General features: G+C 47.9%; 1 protein-coding gene and 1 long non-coding RNA gene across 6 annotated transcripts in view; both read right to left on the bottom strand.

Annotated features, from left to right (window-relative positions):
• The window catches only part of LOC119394321 (transcription factor 12), a 215,105-nt gene that overhangs the window by 48,022 nt on the left and 144,097 nt on the right, over positions 1–22,986 (bottom strand). The gene's annotated exons all lie outside the window — the stretch shown is intronic.
• On the bottom strand, positions 10,201–11,336 carry LOC119394323 (uncharacterized). The gene is made up of 3 exons (XR_007416097.1): positions 11,318–11,336; positions 10,731–10,810; positions 10,201–10,257 (listed from the first exon to the last, which is right to left on the bottom strand). It is a non-coding gene; the product is annotated as an uncharacterized LOC119394323 (long non-coding RNA).

Consider the following 22,986-nt stretch of genomic DNA (forward strand, 5'->3'; position numbering starts at 1 on the left):
AGAAGAAGCAATTTTCTTCTCCGAGAGTGAGCGGAACTGCCACCATCACTCCCTTCGAAGTCAACATGAGGGCCATGAAGGGGATACAGATGATAGGCAAAGGTGTTACTGCCCTTTCGGACTTTTGTGCGTGTATGAACCTTTCGCACCGAGGCTTGCACCACAAGACGTTTCAGGGACACCTAAAAAGTTTAGTGAAAGCCTGCGAAAACACAGCGACTGAAAGTGAAGCTGCTAGTGTGGCAGTAATAAAAAGCTGTATACAGACTTCCTGAACCCCATAGGGAACATCGATGTTGTGTTCGACGGCTCATGGATGACGCGAGGTCGGAGCTCACACATAGGTGGGCTGCATCATTGAGCTCTACACTGGCCTTGTAATTGACCATGTTGTTTACTCAAACTTTTGTCTCGGCTGTGCCCTGGGACCACAGCCTAGAAAAAGACTCTCTGCGTTTACGCAAGGCAAATGCAACTCATCTGAAGAGCACCAACACAAAAAGACTCTTGCAAGGAGACACAAAACGGGTGCAACTGAAGATTACAGTCCTGGACTACTTTGAAGGTATTCTCTCAAGCATAGCAACCTATTACCCAGGTAACATGCTGCCTAACATCTAGAAGGTTCTTCCTAAAGACTGAAAAGACATGAGCAGCCAGTCGCTTGAGCCTCATACCCCATGGCTTTTCCAGAACCCCCCAGCCGCTTGTCATGGTGGGGTTTTGATCATGCTTTGCACATTGGAAAATTTTTTTAGATATGATTCCTTGGGTGGAACAAGACACTTTCTGTTTTGTTTTGAAGGGAAACAGATGGGGAACATGTGAATAAAATTTATGGTTAAGGTTCCTTTTAGAAATTTATACAGTGCGTGTCAATCTTCAAACGCGATTTTCTCAGCTTCACATTTTTTGCCAACTTGACCAGCCTTACGGATCTTTTCATTATGTTTTTGTAAGGTAATTTTGATAAATTTTATACCGTTGAATTCGTAAGAAATAGGACTGTGGAGCTATGCTATTTTTTGTGGCTAAGATGAACATATGAAATTTTGTGAACAATAATGTGAGCTAATTGCATTTCAAGATTACACAATGTCAATACAATTGAAAGTTCTTATATGATGATATCTCAGTGACAATATAATAGCATAGCTCCACATGGCAGGTCTTTGGCTACAGCTGCATCTTAAACAGAACCTAAAAATACTGAGGGAAAGTGTCTTAATGACCCGTAAGAAATTACCTAATTAGATTTCACTTATGCTCTCACAATTTGATAACTAATTGAAGTACATGAAAACTAATTATATTTTTGAAAACAGGAGGAAGAAATACATATACACACCCAATTTCATTACAATATCTCCAATAATAAAACTTTTCGTTTCGAGACCAGTGTCTCCCCTTAAAGGCACCCGTATCTTGTGCACCTTTGCTTCTCAGCAAGCTAGCGAAATCTGTCAGGCATTCTGCGTTCAGCCTAGAATCAGATAATTGAGTGAGTGCCCCCTCACTGGCTTTGCATGCCAAGGAAAAAGCTTATCTGAAGCGACATTGTAGTTATCTGTGTTAACAGCGATGTCTGCATCACTTTGTAGGTTCTGCACATGCATGTGCATTGCCACCTAGAATTTTATTGGTAAGGTGGATCCCACCAGCACCACAGCACACGCTAGAACTTCACTGGTGACATGCACGCCCTCGCGTAGTGCTTCTAGCATGTCTAGGCAGTCTAGGCTGCGCATGATGCTTCTTGGTTGCATCAGCAGTCAGTAAACTTCTCACTAACTGTACACCTAGTTTCGTGCATGCAATCACGTCCTTGCGAAGTGTCTCATCGGAGTAATGCAACTCTTTATATTGCTAGACACTGCACGAAGACCAAGCCAGGTTCAGGGACATAGAAACATTACGAGCCACCCGGGCCCTAGAGTCATGCTCAAAGCCTCGGACAAATGGCTCACCCCTGACTTGCTGCTCCAGGCTGGTAATGACCTCGACTGCCTGGTGTAAGATGTTCAGCTTTGTCTGGGCCTTGTCTGTCTTCAGGTGCATCATGCACATTCGGCCCAGCTCCTTGAACGCCTCGTTTATGTCCCTTACACGTATCCTGCAACACAGTGGCACATGGTCAACGCAACACCATGTTCACCCACACTGGCTCAAGAAACAACGCAGTGCATAGAATCTCAGACAAGAGAGAGGCTAGAGGCGATGATGATGGAAACTTCGAAGTGATCAACAACATTTGAATGACAGATGTTGTGGACTAAAGCCAGGATTTCAACCAGGGGTGTGATCCCGTAAGCATCAAAAAAAAAGAAAAAAAAAGAAACATTCTTGCCAAGCGCAACAGGTCAAGATTTGCAATAACATCCTGAATGGGGGAAGTATGTACGAGCCTTGACCAATTATGTGCATCAAGAACATGCGCTCGTTTATAGACACACACGAGATTGCGGTCCATTACTTCTTCGGAAACATTGCTTCCAAACAGAGACATCCGTTTGGCTACAGATGCGTACGAAAGACATTTTGCAAATGCTATCCATTAAAATGTCAAATTCTTTTGCGCTAGCACTGCTCCTGTGCGAGCAGGAAGAGAGGGCATAACGCACCACTGGCAACAGGTACAGTAGGCTCTCGTTAAATGAAACCTGAAGGGACCAGGAAAATATATGTTCTGTTTAGCAGGAGTACCGTTTACTGAGAGATGAAAGGTGTGCAGAATTCAAGTATGAAACCAAAAATATTAGAGGAAGTTGTTCCGTTAATTCAGCAATTCTGTTTCAGAGATTTCTGCTTACTGAGAGTCTACTCTTCCTACTTCCATACTACCGTATTTACTCGAATCTAGGCCGCCCTCGATTGTAGACCGACCCCCGAAATTCGCAAGGCCAGGAAAAAAAAAAAAAAGAAAAAAAAAGAAAACTTAATCATGGGACTCGAATATAAGCCAACTTTCGCACATCGTTCTCTGGGGGAAAAAAAAAAAAGACATCGGCTGAGATTCGAGTAAATACGGTACTTCCATACTAGTGGAAAGCCTCACAACTTTGTTGCTGGAGGAACACGCTTACCTTTCCCGCGCATTGTTCGCCTGTCTCCTCTCCTTTTCTCGCTCTGCCTTAACTTCTGGGGGCTCGTCCTCGTCTCCGGAGCTGTACACAGCACCAAGAAAAAGAGATCGGCAAGAGAAGCAATGGGAGTGGCTTGCACATCTTCATGCACAAGCCAGCAATTGAATGAATGACTGCCTCCTGAAGCTTAACATCTCAAATAACAAGAACAAATGCTGGGAGGTTAACCCTCATGTGAAACGCCGACTATGTTGATGAGGTCATCACATTTTCGTTTGCAGAAATGGTGAGAAAACATCTTGTTTGTAACTGACATGCGATTTCAAGCATATCACAATGCACAGTACGTTTTAACTGGAAATTGAGCGGAAGGGGAAAAAGAAAGATGCTTACGCTTGGTTAAATACGGTACAGGCGACTTACCCGGCAAACGCATCGCCGTGGCCGCTGTTGCTATTGTTTCCAGCAGCTACTTGCCAGCGGCTCCTACGGACAAAATAATAGCAACGCTTTTTAAGTATTGTGCAAACATGACACAGTGTCATGGAAGCCATAGAAACAGACCCCAGGAAACCAACCATAAATGCATTATTATCACTGTACAGCCTTCTGCAGCATTTCGAAAGCTGTAGTAACTGCATATAATAAGGAACATAATTACACCTCAGTATACGAGGTGGTTAGAAGATTATCAAGTGAGACTGAACACTGATACACAAAAACAAGCAATTTCAACCATCTAAGCGCAAGATTACGATGACTACAGTGCTACTACCACCACATTTACGCACAAAGTGAACTCATTACGTCATCCTAAAAGGCACGTTGTGAAGGAAACCTGAACATGCTGAAATGGAGAATTTATAGACGTTTATTGCAGCACTGACCAATAAGGTTACAATGAGTTTTGTCTTAACTTAAATATATGCATTGTACTCCTTAAAGAATTTCAAAGTCAGTTTCAAGATTCATATAATCATAAAGGCAGAGAAAATTTTCCAGAAATTTATACCTTGCTTGTTATGCCTCAATAATCGCTCGAGAAAAGGTCCCCACAGACAAAAACCAGGGCTTTCGAAATCGTTAACACTGCACCACCAAACCTCGGGCTCTCGAACCTAGCAATATACGAGACTGCTTTCATTTCGCCTCTCGTTTAATTCATTTTTTCGGTTAAATGCAATCCCGGCTAAAGGCTTTCCACAACGTCCACACCTTCCATGGGCCAACTCTAGCAACTTCAATCCTGAAATCGAGCCTAACCTGGACTTGCCAGCTCTAGAGACTGCATGGACGCTGCAATCAAGAGACAAGCGCTTGTGCGAGAGCGGACTGTCAGATGCCCAGACAAGGGGGGTTGCACAAACTGACCGAGACCTCTTGCTGGACTTTCCTCCCCCAGAGGAAGACGTGGCAGTCGGGGTGGTCAGGCTGGCGCCCAGGGGACCCGGGGAGTTCGGGGGGCTGATCTTGGTGTGCTCCAGTTTGTCCGCCTCCTTGCATTTCTCCACCTTGATGCCCGGGCTGCTCTCCACTGTAAGTACACCACACACCAACATCGCACCACACCCGTCTAGTCATGAACATCGCACGTGGCACCCGTGGCAATGCACACATTTAAGGCTTTACTGCTCCAAAGCAAGAAATGAGCTATGGAAGATGACTCACTATTTGTGGGAAAACTGGATTACTTTCAACCGACTAAAATTTCTGTTAATGCATCAGATGAAGTCGGGTACACTGGTGTTCCGACATTCCAACCGCACAACGATGCGGCGCACTGGGCAACCACAGCTAGAATTCAATATCATTTATGAAAATCCATGCATTGGTATGCTAAGACTGCGGAATAATATACACTACGCAAAATTTCGTACTCCTATGAACACTTTAGTGCCCGAAACACACTGGTAAGAAAATGTGTGGCGAGACTTGCCATCCGAAGCACCAAACACTTACCATAATGACCTGGGTTCTGGCTGTTGGGAGTCGTTAGAGCCGTCCTGCTCCTCATAGAACTGTCTGAGAGGGCGGGCGGGCTTGCCTGCACAGCAGCAATGCGCAATGAACGCAAGCGTGATGACACATCGACAAAACAATCTGCACATATGCAAGGAGGTGCAGCTGTCACCACAGAAAGACAAACTCTCCCCTGTTTTTACATGCCTTCAAGTACCACTTCTCCAGGAAAGTGGAGTGAGCATCAAAAGTTTATGGGATGCCAGTTCTGTGAAGAAAGCTGAACTAGTACACGATGCAATGCTAGTCTCATATGCCAGTCTGTACCCGATATGCAGCCACAAAGCAACATTAGGCGCTTTCGTAGATTGTGTCCTCGACACACCCTGTGCTTTTGTATATAAACATCGCTCTTGGCATGACATAATGCATCAAACACATAGTTGCCAACCTGTCCTCTCTAAAATTCGCAAAACTCCTCGGGGCATCGAAAATGGCGGGTTGAAATGGTGAGGAGACAAGGGCACACTTTTTGTTTGTTCCTGAACACATAATTTTTACAATACACACGCATGTCGTTAATGGTGATTTGGCTTTGCCGCTTTCCTTTTTAATGAGGCCAACTCAGAAGACGCTGAGATACAACAGTGTTCTTCTTTTAGATCAGGGTCCCTTTCACTCCGGGAATTTTGCTGTCATTATTTTTGCTTTTGTGATAGTAACTTGCTTTAATAAACATAGCTGAGATGAGCACAGTCGTCAGTAGACATACATGGGTTTGCCATCTCTTCTCTGAGCACAATTTAATCCTTTGTGGTCCGCTGTTTGGCCCTCTCCCGACAATGCAACAAGACCGCAACGGCTTGCTTTGGACACTGGTCAACAATTTCTTTAGTGATTGATTCACATGCACGTTTTCTCATTGCATTATGCATCTAAATGAGTTAGTAAGCTTCCTTTACTTGAGCTTTGATTTCTTCAATTTCGGACCAGAATGGATAGAAGAAGGTGGGTAAAGGGACAACAAAAGGGTAACTTTTCTGGGGGAAAAAAAGAGAAATTCAGCTTTAATGCAATATGACCCAACATTTGCAAAATCGGTGAACAAGTCCAAATTCATATCCTTTATAGAACATTCGGTAGAGTTGGCAGCGTATGCAAATGGCTGTCATGAATGAAAAAATGTTTCAGCTCCACTAACGTAAAACCTGTGGAGGGGCAAAGCATGCAGTGTGCACCGATGTTTCCCAGAGCAAAATGACTGCTAATGGGCAATGAGAGACAGAAGAAAGATTACACACAGAGACCTGCAGTCCGCTTTTACTTAACGCGCATGCTGCAAATCTTTATTGTTCAACTACGCACAAGAGAAATCTGCCACCGGCACTACATCGCAGGTCAAGATCCAGTGCCTATACAGCATAGACCGATTATAACGCAAGTCTCCGGAGTCGTGAACATCCGCACTATAACCAAAACTACCTTCTTCAAAGGCTGCACTTGCGCAACACGTGTTGAGCATGTAGCCTTGCGTGTCCGATAATCGAGACACGCGATTCGGGTGCTTACAACCACTTAAGATTTCCGAATGTTTCAAAAATTAACCGGCAAAGGCTCGCATTGCCAATGAAATGAACACGGGGGAAAAAAAAAACAAAACAAAGCGCTATCGCGGAAATTCGCCGACTACGTTTCAGGCCACCTCGAGGTATGCGCATTACACAGAAATGTATGTCAAATCGCGACCGAAATTTCGCGCGCTGAACGGTACCGATCGTTCGATTTCACGGCGCGCACCCAATGTCCAAGACATTGCAATCGAATCGGAACCACCATTCAAGAGTTGCATGTGCCAACCATGACCTCGTTTTCACTAGCGATACGATTCCCTTCCCTTCAAGTGCAGCCATCGCAAAGAGTTTCGTTGATTCCGCTCCAAACCTCAACTATGATCGCCCGTGACTCTGAAAAGCAACCAACGTTGATTAGGCCTAGCCTGCGGTTCAGCACGTTCTCGTGGAAAGTTTGTCCAAGACAACATGAAGAGCGGACGCCGAAAAGATCGCTCAAGCACTAACCCAAGAACGGTGCGTGTAATACGAAGCTTGTGTTCGCGGCCAGGAGATCAACGGCGACAAAAGTCCGCCAAGTCTGCGCACTAGCAGAAAAGGCGAAAGCTCGAGTCATGAGGCCGTAAAACTTTTCAATTTGCGGAAGAGGTAGCAAACACAATATCTGTAGCAATCGTGATAACAACGACGCTTTTCCCGACAGGAAACTTAAAGCACACTTGATGAGGACGTGATGGCACATTCCATGCGGGGCGTGCAGCTGGCAAGCGGGCGGAGCCTTGCCGGCGCCGGTGCAAAGGCTTCTCCCGCCTAGGCAACCACCGCCCTTCCCCACTCGGCGAGCCCGCACAACGCTTCCGCGGTTTTTTTTTCTTTTTCCTCCCTCCGCCCCTCGTTCGTTCACTGCGCGTGCCCTCGCCCTTCGTAATGACCCCGTCGCTCTCTCCCCAGCGGCGTACCTCCTTTGAGAACCGCACTCGTTACCGCATTTGTCAAATATTTTCCCGCAACCGCATAATAAACGGTACTTCATCTTGGGGGACTGCACAAAAAGCGGTATGCGTATACATGGGGTTCTATGGGAGGGTAAACGGGACTCGAAAAAGACCGCATTCTAAGCGGTCCTGCACTATAAGCGGTTACGTTACAAGCGGTATGCACTGTATAAACGCGGTGGCCGGTGAACGGTTGTGCAGAGCGAGCAGTCGGTTTTTTCAATCAAACATCGCGCCGTTGCGCAGGAGAGAATGAGGCACGCGAGAGGGGGAGGGGGGGAGCGTAGGGGGAGGTGATGCGCAGTGGGGTTGTGGACGCCGCGGGAGGGATGGACAAAGCCCCCCGCCTTAAGATGCTTCACATCTAATGAAACGAGAAAGGGCAAGGAGCGGGTGCTCACTCCGTGTGCGTCAAGGGTGGGCATGCCAGGCGAGAAGGGGTGTCCTGCTGTTAAGGAAGCCAGTAGTCCGTTGGAGTGGGCACCAGCCGTGAGCCCCAGTGCGGGCCCCATGTTGGGACCCAGGGAGGCACCCTCGGCGTGAGTCCGCAAGATGCTCAGTGCATCGTCCAGCCGCTCCTCTAGAACCACTTGCGTCTGCTGCAACCGAGCCACCGCGCACATCAGCGACGCACCGAAAGTACCACACCAACAAGTAACACATTGAACCAGACACTCGAAGATGCCAAAGAGTGCTTGCGTGACATTAAACGAGGGGAGCAAACATTTTTCCAAGTTAGATTCTGGTGTTTCAGGGGTCGAAACCATGACCTGGTCACAAGGCAAGCTGTACGGGGAGACATTTAATTAATTTTTACAATCTCTGGTTCCTTAATGTGCACCTACGTCTAAGCGTATGAGCATGTCTTGCATTTCACCTTTAAAGAAATTTAGTAGCTGTGACAGGGGTCAAATTTGCTACCTCTAGCTTGCCAGTGCGATGCTATAGCCACCCAACTAGTGCAACGGGTCAAAATGAATTTTGTGACATTAGTCAGAGAAACAGCAGCTGCTGCTTGCCTCTAAGTGCTGACAATTTATGTGAATTTTTGCCCACCATGACTGAACCCTCACTTTTGCCTCAATTCAGAGCAATACTGACAGGCCTAAAGTAAATAAAAAAACATGTTTAACAAAGCAATGCACGAGTGTTAGTTGAAGCCGATATGCAAGACGAAGTAAAAAAAAAAAAGAAAAGGCTTTGTAACACCGACGCAGATGAACGTACACACTTATAACACTGAGCAACAAAGCCACTGGAACACGTAAAGCAATACAACGCATGTGTACGAAATCAGTGCTGTACAATAACATGCAGCATACTCTGCCGCCTGGATAACGATGGAGTTACACTGCCCAAGTTTCTAGCCTAAAAGAGAATAGTAACCCTTCAAGTAAAGAAAAGAGACTAGACGCACGGCATTGACTACTACAAGGAAGCGGTACAATGTGCCAAAGCAAGGACAAATCTCGACAGGAAGCTCGCCCTAGCTGCAACTTGTCAACGTGATTTGGCAACAAAGCTTGTTTATGGACAACACAGGCGCAGTGAACGTGGGACTCCACGAACGTTACGGGACGACGCGCACATGCGGTTAGTTACCTCGACAGAGTCTCCAAAAAAATGAAAGTCATCGTCACAAGTGTCAGCAGCCAGAGCCGTTGAATGGTGCTACACGAGGAGGGTCAACAGAAAGTGCAGTCAGGTCATGCACAAAATACGACAATCTTTCAAGTTATGACTGAGAAAAAAAGGCTGCGTTTTTCTTAGAGGCTGAAAACAAGAGAGATGTCCAGAAGAAATGATTTGCACCTGCATTTCCACCAATGTAATGCAATGCGAGAATTAGTGGTATTCTTAAGCAAGCTATTACACCCCAATGATTCGCAAGCATCTGCGCAAGTGTGCACAAATAAATGTGTGCTAACGTATTGAGTGTTTCCATTTCGGCTAATTTTTTTTAATGAAATCAATTTGAAGACAGTGCTCATCCCGTTTCATCTTTTTTGTATGTCCTCGTACTTTGGTGCTGTGCACTTACTTTATCATGTTTTACAATCTCACGCAAGATTTCGTGCATTTTGCCAGACTAGTTTGGAAGATCAGTACTGCTTCCGCTACCAGGAGGGGATGTTTTGAATCAGCACAGAGAAATAGCTACAATCTCCCCATGATGACTTACATTAACCCCGTGGCACCGAAAGGGTGTCACACAATTGCCACATCATGTCACCACCTTAACACTTTACAGTTGGCATACCTCTGTACAGTTGGTCCTGAATACACCAAATTATTGTCTATATTGAGCACTTCCAATAGCCCTTCAGAAATCAGATACAAGGTGCGACGCAGTGCTGCACACCAAGCTCGTTTTCCCCTGCCCATTAAATATGCATATTTAATGTAATCAAGTATGCCATGCAAGTATGCCTCTAATCATGGTGCCACGTTTGCTGCTGCTGTGGGAAATATTCAATGCCAATGAAATGCACATGATGGCACACAATAGCCTTGGTAAATTCCAACTTATCCCTATCCCAGGAAGCTGTCCGGGGCATTCAGACTTTTCGGATGAGCTTCAGATAGGCATACCTTGCGTTTGGAGTTACGAATCATCAATCCCTTCTGAGTTTGGTGCATTGGGGTCAACTGTACTTCCACAACATGAAAAAAAAAGTAAACAGAATTCGGGTCAACATGGCATTCTCACCATCAACAGATATGTGCAGTCCTTCCGCACACGTAGCATATTAATAAGAAAAAGTTTCTACGAATGAAAACAAGGTCATCCTCTTTTTAATGCATGCAACCACATCTGGCCACTTCAAATACGGGAAGAAAGATCCCGGGTACATTAAGCGATCTAGCTCTCCTTCACTAGAGGGAGGAGCTTTAATTAAGGAAAGGACACAGAAGTCAGTCTAAGGTGGACTCTAACACTAATTATCATCTCTTATCGATGGTATATTTTTAAAGTTATGTCATTTTTCGTGCAATATGAGAAGCTTAAAAGTGTGTGAGGAAGGTCACTTGAAGTATGCAAGCTTGTTAGCAGTGAAACGTTTGAGAATACGTCTGTACTTAAGCTGGTTCGTTAACTCTTACTACCACTAACCACTTACCAGCTGGTGCATTGTAGCTTCCTGGAAACCAGACGGAGGTTGGCTTGACTGTGCATTGTTCCTCGGCCACTGCGACACTGCTGCAGGAGAGAAACAGGGCAGGCCGATCACGAATGTGAATGCAGACCCACTGTAACAACTAACTGTTCCGTAGCCGCAAAATTCTACATTTTATGGTTGGGCAGCGCATACTTGCCGACTGGTTAGTCAAAACAAGTCAGTAAGCAAATCACGTGTGTGGCGTGTGCACGCACTGACCTACCTGCCACTCTGTGTGAAACATAAACTAGTGAAAATTTCACGGGCCGGAAGCAAAGCGTGGGTAGTTACATATAACCCAACTTAGCGGCGTTCTTTCATTACGTTCGAAATATGAGCAGCAGCAAACTTGAAACAGTCAGTGGGTGCACACTTGCATAGTTGTACTGCCTCTGGGCGACCTCCCACTCAATGTTCCACAATCAAGTTCATTCGACAAGAAAAGAAAAAAAAAAAAACCTCCACGACGTTTACCAACAGACCTCTCTGATCAATGCACACTGCTAATATCAATGAGCGACAGGCTGTGCAAGGTAGGAGGGACTTACCACAGAGTGGGGGAGGTGAACTGACAGGTGTGGAAGACGTTGATGAAAAACTGCTCCCTGGGTGATCGGCTGAATAAACTGCTGCATGCCGGTAGAAAGGAAAAGATGGGATGTGTAAGAACGCGTCCAAACAGGAAAGAGGGTAGGTACGCTCAAATGATCAACTCTGTGAGACTTCACATGATTTGGCCCCGGGTGAGCCAATGCACACGGCTGCATCAACTCATGGCTGGCCCTGTGCAAAGCTAGTACCGTATTTACTCGATTCTACCGCGCCCTCGATTGTAACGCGCACCCGTTTTCCGTGAAAGAAAAGAACAAAAAAAGTCCATAGGAGTCAAACTTCGCACATTCAGAAGAACAAGTATTTGGGTTTTAAAGAACTGAAGTTTCAAAAAAGTAACACAAAGTCAAAAAGCGGGCCTTGCCGCTAAAACTGTCACCACTACGGCGGCGATACGAGTCGCGTAATGGATCAGTCCTCGTCGCTGTCGGACAACTCCTTGTCGCTGTCAACACTCTTCGATTTCGGGAAACCGGCCCTGCTTTGGTCCACTGAAACCTTTTCGTGAAGCTTTGCTGTAAAAAATCTTCAGCTTCTGTTTGCGCCAGTCTCGCACGCACGTTTCGGGAACTCCGAACTATATCCGAACGACCGCGATGCGGCCCGATTTCCGTCCGTCTCTCTGCACATGTAATAACTATTCTTTGAAATGCGGCATCGTGGTACACTCGTCGAGTATTTGGAGTCTGCACTTCCATGCCGTCGATGCGAACGCAGAACAGGATGACAATCTCCTCGGCACACGTACGAACTGAAAAAATGGCAGAAATGGCCAAGGCGCGTAGGAGGCGGCCATTTTGAAATGTCGATGGCAATAAGATAACCGAGTTTTTTTTTTTTTTTTTTCGGTACTCGATTCTAACGCGCATGCGATTTTTGGACTCGTTTTTCCGGAAAAAAGGTGCGCGTTAGATTCGAGTAAATACGGTAAGCTTGGCACACTGCCAGGAATCATGTTGGCTTTATATGTTTGCACATACGAAGTACAATTGTGCAAAATCCTGTGAAAGTGACTGCGTGAGAAGACCATCCCAGATGGTGTAACATCTAGCAATGCAAGAAACACGCATTTGAATTGATTCTTACCAGCATTTTCCAACCTTTTTTCGCAATAAACAAGCCTGTGGCTTTCAATCTACGGGAGTTTTGGTCAATATAATGACGATCTGGCTAACGGATCAACCGGTCGTGCATAAAAAAGCCTTTGAAAGAGACTGCTGAATATCTGAAGACGTGATAGACAGTACTTCAAGTACTACAGTTAAACCTCAACATAATAAACTTCACCAAGAACCAAACCCTCGCTATAATGAAGTACTTATAAACTCTATAACTACTATAAACATTTACAAACTAAAACCATTTATAAACTCGTTTGACAGAACAGCAGGTATTTTTAACCTCCATATAACGAAGCATGTTATCTGCAATTTCAATACAGTAACAAGCTTTCACTGCTTGTTACTATAGGAAGGAGACTGACCGAGGCCATCGCTTTGCCCAGGGTGTCGCCCGTCTGCGACGAGGCTGGCGGAGGGTGCGTGGAGGAGTTTGCCGAGGCCGCGGCACCTGTTGCCCGAGATGATAGGGCGTCGGCTGCCGTAGGCCCCGGGGAAGAGCCCTGATTGGTGCTGCCGACAGCAGGGCCGCTGCCGCCGGTGGCTGCCGTGGGAGTCCGTACCGATGCGGGCGCCACGGTGCCGGTATTTGTGCTGCCTGCAGCGGCAACAACCGTGCTTCCACTGCCGCTGCTGCCATTGTTCTGTTGCGAGGAATAGAGCGGGGAGGCACCAGCCCCGCGGAAGCTCGACATGGGGGGCAGGGTGGTGGGCATTAGGCCTGTGGGCTCCTGGCCTGGAGACACAGCACCATACGCCTGAATGGAAGAGGGCGCACCGTCATAAACAACATAAGCACAGTGAGCTTCTAGAGCCAACAACGCTGCTGTTAAGAATGAGGGTACTATACTCGCGGACAACTTTTCTTGGCAATGAAGCAAAGGCTACAGGGGCGGAGCTACTGCACATGTACTGCTCCGCGAAGTAGTCCGGCTCGGCGCGCGTTTCGAATTTAGTTTTTGTTTGTGAACCTTCCGCACCTCCTGTGACGGCCGTTTGATTATTCGAGCGGCCGTCACCGGCTTACACGGCCATTTGTTAGTGAAATTCGTCACAAGCTCTCTCGGCGAGTCGGCGGAGAAGGGAGGGTGACGTGCGCTCACCTGAAGACGAAGGCACCATTTTGACTGTGAGGTGCACGTAAAAGGTGCCACATTTTCACAGGTGCAAAAACGCGAACTGACATAGCATAAAGCAAAGCAAATGTAAATATCTCCTTGGTGCGCGCAGACCCTCTTTTCAAACAGCGCCTCGTAAAAAATAAAGTAATGTTGTGTTTTTATTCTCACGCAGAAAACACGGACGCAATTGTGGGACTATAATCTTCAGTGGTAGCACACGCGGAGTTCGGCTCTTTAGCCTTCCCTTCATTGCCAAGAAAAGCTGTCCGTGAGTATAACTGTGTAGCTTTCCAGCTTCAGCGTAAAGACAAGGGCATAACACAAGAATGCAATGACAGCAATCAGGAGCCACACTAACGTACATGGGGCTATTTTATTGTGTGCACTATGTCCACAAAGGACATTCCTTCTGGAATGTCCTTCTGGACGTAGTGCACACAATAAAATAGCGATAGGAGCATAACTTCTACCAGCTCCCTTGAGTGTCTCTTGTAATGCGGTGTTACTGTATCACTGCTACTAGCTACTGTAAACAGTAGCAAGTACAGCAGCTACCTACCAAAACATACACAAGCATAAAGACCTGGGGAGAAGGAAAAAAAAAGGTGCCGCAGCCACCCACCATTGATTCGGGAGGGAGGTGCATGGAGGAGAAGGCAGATGATGTGGAGGCAAGTGTGAGGTCTGGTTCCCAGGTAAGAGTATGAAGGAGCTATGCAGGCTTTGGTTTGCGGACCAAGGGTCTCCTGCCTCCTCCATGGCCCCCGTCTGCACAACATCATGTGACCCAACAATGGTTACGACCACAATTCTATCACTGCACAACACTTGCCAACCTTCAATGGCTGACTTCTGCCCATTCGACCGCCGTTCATGCAAGCCCAGCTGAAAGACCTGGCTGGCACGTGTACTTCTCTAAGGGACAAAGCTTCTCATTTCAATCGTGACATTAGCCTTCGCCGAATAATGAGAACTTGGCTGCTTGTCTTACACCGACCTGAACTGAATGGCGACCAATGTAATGGTTCCCATGCAGCAATTTCCTGACTTCATGGCACTCAGGCTACAGCGAATGCGGTCAACATACGCCATTCCTCGTTAAAAATCGCCTATTTCTAATTGGCCCTGATAAGATCTCGACCTGATAACGGTAGCTCACAGTCAACTATTATAGAATCATTAAATTCGAATGAAGGCCACTTCAGTTCCTGCTTTTGCAAAAACCTGAGCTGTTAATACAGAGGTAAAGCTGTTTGAAAGAGAGGAATGAAAACGGTGTTCACTGAAAGTGGTACCCACATGGACTTTGCGCAGTGTCTGGTAAGTTCCAAACTAAAATTTGCGAGAGTACATGCAACAAAAAGGTGTACAGCTACTGGCCAAAAATTTTGGACTAGTGCTGATTAACTTTTTTTTCTTTCCTGTACTAAGCTTAAGTAAAGAACAGTTTTGCATAAATACTTGGGAAAGGCATTACAACCTTATCTCCTGGTGCGAACCGGCCACCACGAAAGTCTTGTAAGACTCCACAGTGTTGCATGTTATGGATGAGACGTAGTTACACAATAGAAAATAGACTGTACGGTGCTTACCAATAAAATAAGGCTCCCCATAAAGGTTCTGTGGCTTCGGAGAGTTATACCTTGGCGACCCTTGGTCGAAGCCTTCTGACCGGAAGGCTGCAAATAGAAAAAGAAAACGACATTAGTCAGGCACAAGGAATAAACACGTCAAGGCATCAATTTGAGACACTGTAGATGCAGGTCACTACTAGTGTTGGAAGCAAGTGGGTGGAAAGCAACCAGTGCTTGCGCTCGGGACGCTCTTAAGGAAGTGTCCTATTTTGCCTGATGAGACGTGCACCGTGGCACAGCGGTTAAAGTGTCTAGAAGCTCAGAGTTCAAATGCCACCGCTGTAACATGCTAGCTATTTTTGCAAATTCTTTACTATGGATAATATGCACTGCGCTGACGTCACTCGCAAGTGTGCGCAAGTGTGACGCAATTCCAAAATTCAGATCTTCCATCAATCCTGAGTCAGTCATACTAGCAAAAAAAAAAAAAAAAATTATCAGGGTCCCCATGCGCTTGCCTAAGACAACTCCAGGCGGAAGTCATCCAGTGTGGCTATTTTAACCAAGCACTTCATATCACACGAACGCTGCATAACGTGGCTGGAGCCCACAGTTGCATGGTCATGTGAATTTTCGTTTGCATGCTGTATTCTCACTTAAGGTCACGTTACATGAGACCAGAAAGTTCATAGAGGGGGGAAAAAACCGCGCGAGGGAGGGGGGAGGGGGTCAGCTGTGGGAGGACCTGACAAGTCCTCCTCTTGAGGGGGTGTTCATTAAATAATTAATAGGGGGTCAGACATCCGAACCACCCTCCCTCCCCCCTCCAGATCTGCCAGTGCATGAAACGTATAAGGCTTTCTCCTTAATAAATTTTAAAGAAAGTACAGAAAGTGAGGGTTAGATACCGGCGACGGTCCACCAATGTCGGCGAGCCGCAAGGCAGATCGGTCTCGGCCGCTCTCCGGGAGCGCGAGCGAATCGCTTGCGAAAATATACACGGGGTCGGCCCGACGCTACGCCTTCGGGGGCAAACGCGGTGCTCCAGCGCCCCGGGCGCGTTGTTTATAAACAAGGGCGCGCGCGCGCACCTATCGCGCGGGCGTCGGCGACAGTGGGCGCCCTTTATACGCCCCCACCCCGTTCTCGCGAGATTTACGCGCACGTGCGAGAGGAGACGACATTACGTAAACAGCACGTCCAAGCGGGAACCTCCGCCACGGAAGACGAAAGAACCGGGCGTCACAAACACAGCCTCGCGGGCAAACACGGCGGCGAACCAAAACGACGCTTAGAGAAGCGCGGAAGTTTACGGCAGATCGGCGTACACCGTTCTTTTGCCCGGTGGGTCTGTGAGAACCGCCGGCGAAATGGCCAGGCGCGCTAATAACCAGTTTTTCTCTTTTGTACTCAAGCGTGGTGTTTAAGGAAGGGAAGGGGAGGGCTTGAACTACTTGTGCATTGAAGGTGGCACAGAAACTAACCTGTCATTGCTGCGATAAAATCTGGAAGGCCACCTATGCAAGGTTCATTCCAGCGGTATACACATGCATGGAACGTTAAGTGGGGGATTATACGGCATAGTGCCTGGAGGAAGTGGGGGTTAGTTCCCTCTTCCCCACCTGAATTGACGCCGTCTGCTCCTCATCAAAAGGTCGCGAGTTCAAACCAAAAGCCGTGGGACGAACACTCAGCCAAGAACGAAACTTGATAAGGCAACACTGACTTTCATTCTGTGCAGTACAACTACACAACAACCAAGCTGGGCTTGCCTTATTGCGGCCAACAAACGCAGAAATCGTAAGGGGGACAGCTTCAGGTGAAACAAGAAACTCAAACTACGGGACCGTACTTAAAACGACCTGTGGGCGCCTCATTCTGGAACGATTCATTCCATTACCGTTCGTTTTGCACTTCGCCAACGCTTCATGCATCACCGTTATGACTGCCACAGTCGGCCACTCGAGGCGCAAGTCGTGACAGGTTCAATACATAGTGATAGTACTTAACTTTATGGCTAGGTGGCGTGAGCCGCCGCCCGATCTAAAGGGCACAGCCGTATACATCCATCCATCCATCCATCCATGACGGGCGAATGAAGTCGCGTTCACTGGCGCAAGCGCCGGGTGTGGACAAACAGCGCCACGAATGAAAATGGATCTTCACAAAGCGCGGCCCTCAGGCCGTCTGAAGTTACAATATTCGCTGACCCCCTCCCGTCAATTCCATCCTTGACGAGGAAAGTCAAAATTTGCCAACGTGCTTGTTAAGACATTTAAAAAATATTGAGTGGCTGAGCTGGTAATGTAACACACCGTCTGCTGTTAAAGTATTCCATAAGCAAGGAAATAAAAAAAAACTGATAAAGACTAAAGCGAAAGGTATCTAGAGGCAGGAATTTCTTCATCCGGAATAAGCGTTCACATCAACAAACCAGGCTCCACAGCAGACTCGATTTCATGCGTCCTTCTGAAGGTTCCCGCGGAACAACAACAACAAAAATGCACATTTTGGATTCCGTTGAGCCCGACCGCTCATCTTCAAAAACAAAATTCAGCGCGGTAGCTAGTCTGAATAGCGACGCAGCAACAATCGCCCAACGTCTGCATCGCCTGTGTCGGCGGGAAAGAGCGGCCGCGCGCAACTGCGCCGCGCCGGATGCTCTCTTCGAATCGAGCAGCCGATGCTGTGCCGCGGATAGTCAGCGTGCAAAAAGAAAGCGCAGCAAAACGCTGCCGAGACAGTCGCCCACGAAGGAAATGAAGAGGAGCGAAAGAAAATATTAAAACGGTAACTATGTATGATGATGATGACGATGAGATTTACGAGAGGAGGACCCCGGAAGAAAGAGCGCTTTCCCCTTTCACACACTCTGTTTCTAGGCGCGCTTACAAACTAACGAACGAAATCGAAAGAAGGTGATCGACGCAGACAATCATAAAAAAAAATGACAAAAAAGAATAGTGATACGAAATCGCGGGCCGCGCGCGACAAATCCGGAAGCGAGCAACGAAGCAGAACCGGAACACGACGACAAAGACGACACGACGCTGCGGATGCAACTACAGAAACAAAAAAAAAAAAAAAAAAACTAAACAAGAACAGAGTGGTTGAGCGAAACGAAACTTTACAAAGAGAGAGAGAAAGAGAGAACGAATCGTAGAACGAAACGACAAAAGAAAACAGAAAAGATAGAATGGAACAAAACGTGCCAGATGCACGGTGTACGAAGAAGAGAGGAAAGAGCAATATAAATTCCGGCGAGATGGGGACGACGAGGCGGCGAAAGCGAAGTGCGAGCAAGCGACGACTGCGCACGAAAACGACAGCGATGATGAGCCCCGGAGTTGTGCTCCTCCGGAGCGCGTCGACGAGATCGCCACCGAGGACGGGGTAACACACGAGCAAGGCTCTGTTGTTGTCGTTGCCTGCATGCAATCCGGGTATCGCCGAGAAGGAATAAGAAAAGAAAAAAAGGACGCGAAGAAAGAAAGAAAAAAAGGACGCGAAGAAAGAAAGAAAGAAAGAAAGAAAGAAAGAAAGAAAGAAAGAAAGAAAGAGACGACGGCAGCACCACGACTCGGGCTCCGCCAATTCATTGGGGATACTGCTCGCGGCGAGAAAATGACGTCGATATAGGAGAGAGCAGAAGAAACGATTCCATCCGGCACACTTCCGGGGATGATGATGATGGCAATAATACTCGGGCAAACGACGGTGAAGCACACGGGAGAAAGGTGGGGATGGCGTGAGCATGGCTCGCTCGGCAGTCATAACGTGACGTTCCACTGCTGAAGTCGCTTGTTGTTGCGTTGCCGTCGCTACATACGCGGCACTACACGTTTGGGTTAGCAACGCAAGTAAGATCATAATAGCCTAAAATCACAGCCCCCCGTTCCGGTGAGTACAGTGTGATTGAATCCGAGAATAATGCTTGATCCCTTGTTTCCCCTAGCCACGTATTTCCTCTTGAATTTATTTTATACGGCGTTCCAACGCTGGCTATATTGCTGGTAAGCTAACCACATGTTGCTGTTCCTTTTTTTTTGTTTTTTGTATGTAAACGATCAACTAATCACCCATTCCAGGACGGAGTTCGTATGGACCAGTCTATAGACGAACCAGCGACCATACGCTCCCACACCAAGAAGAGAACGGCAACGGAAACCTAGAAGCCGACAAGTTGCACCAACGGGGCGTGAAGAATCGAAAAAGGTCGAAAGCGAGGACCGAAATTTCGTCCTCTCTTTCTCGAAGAATCAGCAAGGGTGAGATCCCGCTCCCTGCCGACCGGTGGATAAAAGGGGGCGGCGGCAAAACAAAGTAGCCGACGCGCCTTCCGAAAAACACAGCACTGCCTGCCCAGCAAACGTACGTTCGCGAAAAGCGAAACAACAAAGAAATGGAAGCATTAGCCAAAGCCCGCTCGGCGGCGGCGGCTTGTTATGCGCCAGCCAGGGCTTTCTCGCCAGAGGAGGCCCGCTGGGAAACGCGCGAAGAGAACGGATTCGATTTCCAATTCAGCGGGGGGCGCCGGCGGAAGGCGCGCAAAGTGCGCGGCCACCTTTTCCCTCTCTTTATTTCTCTCTCTTCTTCCTTCAGCACACACTCATAGCTTGCTCTTCTTTGCCCTGGAAAGGCGGCTTCTCAGCAGCAGAGAAGCTTCGTGGTGGAGACGCGGGGAGCTTCTTCGCACGCACCGGATCGAACGAACGTACGAAGCTCGCCGAGAAAAGAAGCACGCACGCCAATAGAGCCTCGTTTTTTTTTGTTTTTGTTTTTCTCCTCCTTCACGCCGCAAAGCCAGGTTCTCTTCGGGGATTCCCCCTTTCCCCCCACTCGCCCTCACTTATTCCATGCGGCCCTTTTTGCTGGCGATGAAACCGACGCGCGTGTGCAACCTCGCATCGGTGTGAAGAGAGCGGGCCAAGTCGAAAAACTATAAGCAAGCAAGCAAACTCGAAAGCAGAAACAGAGATCTTCAAGGAAAGAAAGAAAAGAAAGGCAAAGTTCCACGAGCAGAAGTGTTACGATATTCTCAAAAGAAAGAAAGAAAAAAAGAAAGAAAGAAAGAAAGAAAGAAAGAAAGAAAGAAAGAAAGATGCAGTTGCCCGTTCAAGAGCAGGCCTTCCTCCCCACCTTTGCGTAGGGACCCTTGTCTTTTTTTTTTTAAGAGGAAAAAAATAATAATAAAGAAACCGGCGAGCGCGTTTTGTATCGACGGCGTCGCCGGAAACGGCTCTGCGTGGGACTGTCGAGGCGAAGCGGCTCGCTGTCGCTGAAGCCCGACCCAAATATTCCCGAGTCAGTTATGTAGCCGGGACGGAATCCTCGCAAGCGGGTCGCATCACCTTCCAGCGCCTTGAGAACAGCCACAGGGGCGGCGAACGAAAGGGTGCGCCAGTGTTAACACCGCATGCTTTCAACGTGCGGCAATATAAGGGAGGGCACCGCTTGGGCTCAGTCTAAGGAGAGAGACAGAGCACCGTACGCAACGCAAAAGCACGTGACCTTATACTGTGAACTTCGTCTTTCAAAACGGAAACGCAGTAAGGCTCAGCAGATTGAAAGCGTTCTTGCACGTCATGCGGAATTGACGTAGTACACTGCTCAACTAAATTACAGAAAAAACGTGGCAGCGCAAAAGCGTGAACGTTTCGTGTCCGTGTAACGCATGCTGAGATTGTCTCCTTACGGCGCATGCGAGATTGTCGGGGGTGGAAGCCGCGGCAATACAGTAGTTACGGCGCTCGGCAGCTGACCCAAAAAGACAAGGGTTCGATCCCGGCCGTGGCATTTGCTATGGATGGAGGCGAAAATCCTAGATGCCCGTGAACTTAGGTTTAGGTTCACGTCAAAGAACCCCAGGTTGCCGGAAATTTTCCGGAGCCCTGCATGGACTACGGCGTGCCTCATAATCATATCGTGGTTACGGCACGTAAAACCCCCAGAACTTAATAATAACGTGCTTCCCGAGGGGTAAATGTGAGCAGCCGCGCTAATTTCGGTAACGGTGCCGGTGACATGGTATTCTTTGAAGATCAAAACTCTCTACTACAAAACACGCTCGGTCAATAAGATCGCGGCCCAGACTCCCGCAAGCTATATAGGAAAACTAACACGCACCATAAAGAGAGAGAGAGAGAACCTCTTCGAGCGCGGTCTTACGCAAATGCGCGTTCCGACAAGGAGCGGAACAAGGGCACGGATCGGGGGAGCTTAGCGCACATCGTCCGCGGTGTAAACACCGTGCCACCGCCGCCAGACTTCTCAAAGACAGTGCGCCGAAGACTCGCAAAGAAGTGCCGCCCTCAAAGCCCGCGCCCGAGAGAATAATAACGCCGCCACCGCCGTCGCAGAAAAAGCAGCAAACGAGACCGAGAGAAAAGAAGGAGAGAGCGCCCTATACGCAAGAGGGCCCGGGCCGTGTGCCGGCGGTCATCAGCATAAACTAACACCCAACTGGCTCAAAGGGAACCAAACCTCGACATAGCCACGGTTTCCCAGGGGGGGGAAAGGACGCGACTACTACACCGCTCCGAGTCGATAAAAGCGTGCAGTGCAGAGTGGCACGGTTGCCAGCCAATCGGGAACCGATTTTAGGGAACAGCGGTCGCTAGAAAGCAGCGGCGCCCGATGCCGTAATTCGACGGTTTGCTTATCACACTGCTGTCTCTGATAAGTCTATCGAACTGTCGCTTCTAAGACAGCGCGCTCAGGCTTCAACTATCCAATATCAAAATTACAATAACCGTTAGAAAACTGAATGAGTGGATTGAATGAATGCATCAGAGCGGATAGCTAACATTAGCCAACATTAATCGTAATTGGCAACACTAGCCCACAATAGCATTTATCAATGTATCAAGGAATTATATATATATATATATATATATATATATATATATATATATATATATATATATATATAGGACACATAGCCCGCCATTGCCGCAGCCGTTGGACCTCATCACCTCGCCCAAGCTTCAACAATTGGGGTTCCCGCTCCGAACGTGCGCCATATGCTCCGTCCTTCCGTGCTGAGACAAGTGCGGAGCGTTTTTCGGAACATCGGACCAGCCGCTCGCCATCGCCCCAGCGCCGTCAGTCCCGATCGCCCCAACCTCGCCGTTCTCGGTCTCCTTTTGACCGCCACTCGGGAAACTAGCCGGTGCAGCCCCCGGAGGTGACGCTGCATACACGACTCGGACTGCAAATCCTCTCGTTACTCCTGACAAGCGATGCAACCTTCTTGACATTCTCGTTGATGGTATACCTGTCACGGCTCTCATTGATACTGGTGCACAAATATCTGTCATGAGCTCAGACCTCCGCCGCCGCCTCCAAAAAGTTCTAACGCCCGCGATTACATCTACCGTCCGTATAGCCGATGGGAGTACTCCTGCTGTGCTTGGAATGTGCACTGCACGCATCACGATTTCTGATCATCACACTTCAGTTCTGTTTTCTGTACTCGAAAATTGCCCTCATGATCTCATCCTTGGCATCGACTTTCTGTCCACGCACGCTGCCCTTATTGACTGCTCAGCAGGTCTTCTCCGGTTGGAACTCCCTTCGTTCACAGATACCACCCCTGCCGGCCCATCCCGTCTCCGCTCCCTCGAGTTTCTTCGACTTCCGCCGCAAGCCGCCGTTCAAGTCCAGCTCTCGCCATTCCCACCAGTACCTGATGGCGATTATGTTGCTGCCCCGATTCCTGACGTCGCCATGACGCGCAATGTCGCGCTCCCCAACACGGTGGTGACAGTTACAGACAATCGAACTTCGTTTC

Source organism: Rhipicephalus sanguineus, chromosome 5 (genome assembly GCF_013339695.2).
Source record: "Rhipicephalus sanguineus isolate Rsan-2018 chromosome 5, BIME_Rsan_1.4, whole genome shotgun sequence".
In the NCBI taxonomy this organism is placed as follows: Eukaryota; Metazoa; Arthropoda; class Arachnida; order Ixodida; family Ixodidae; genus Rhipicephalus; species Rhipicephalus sanguineus.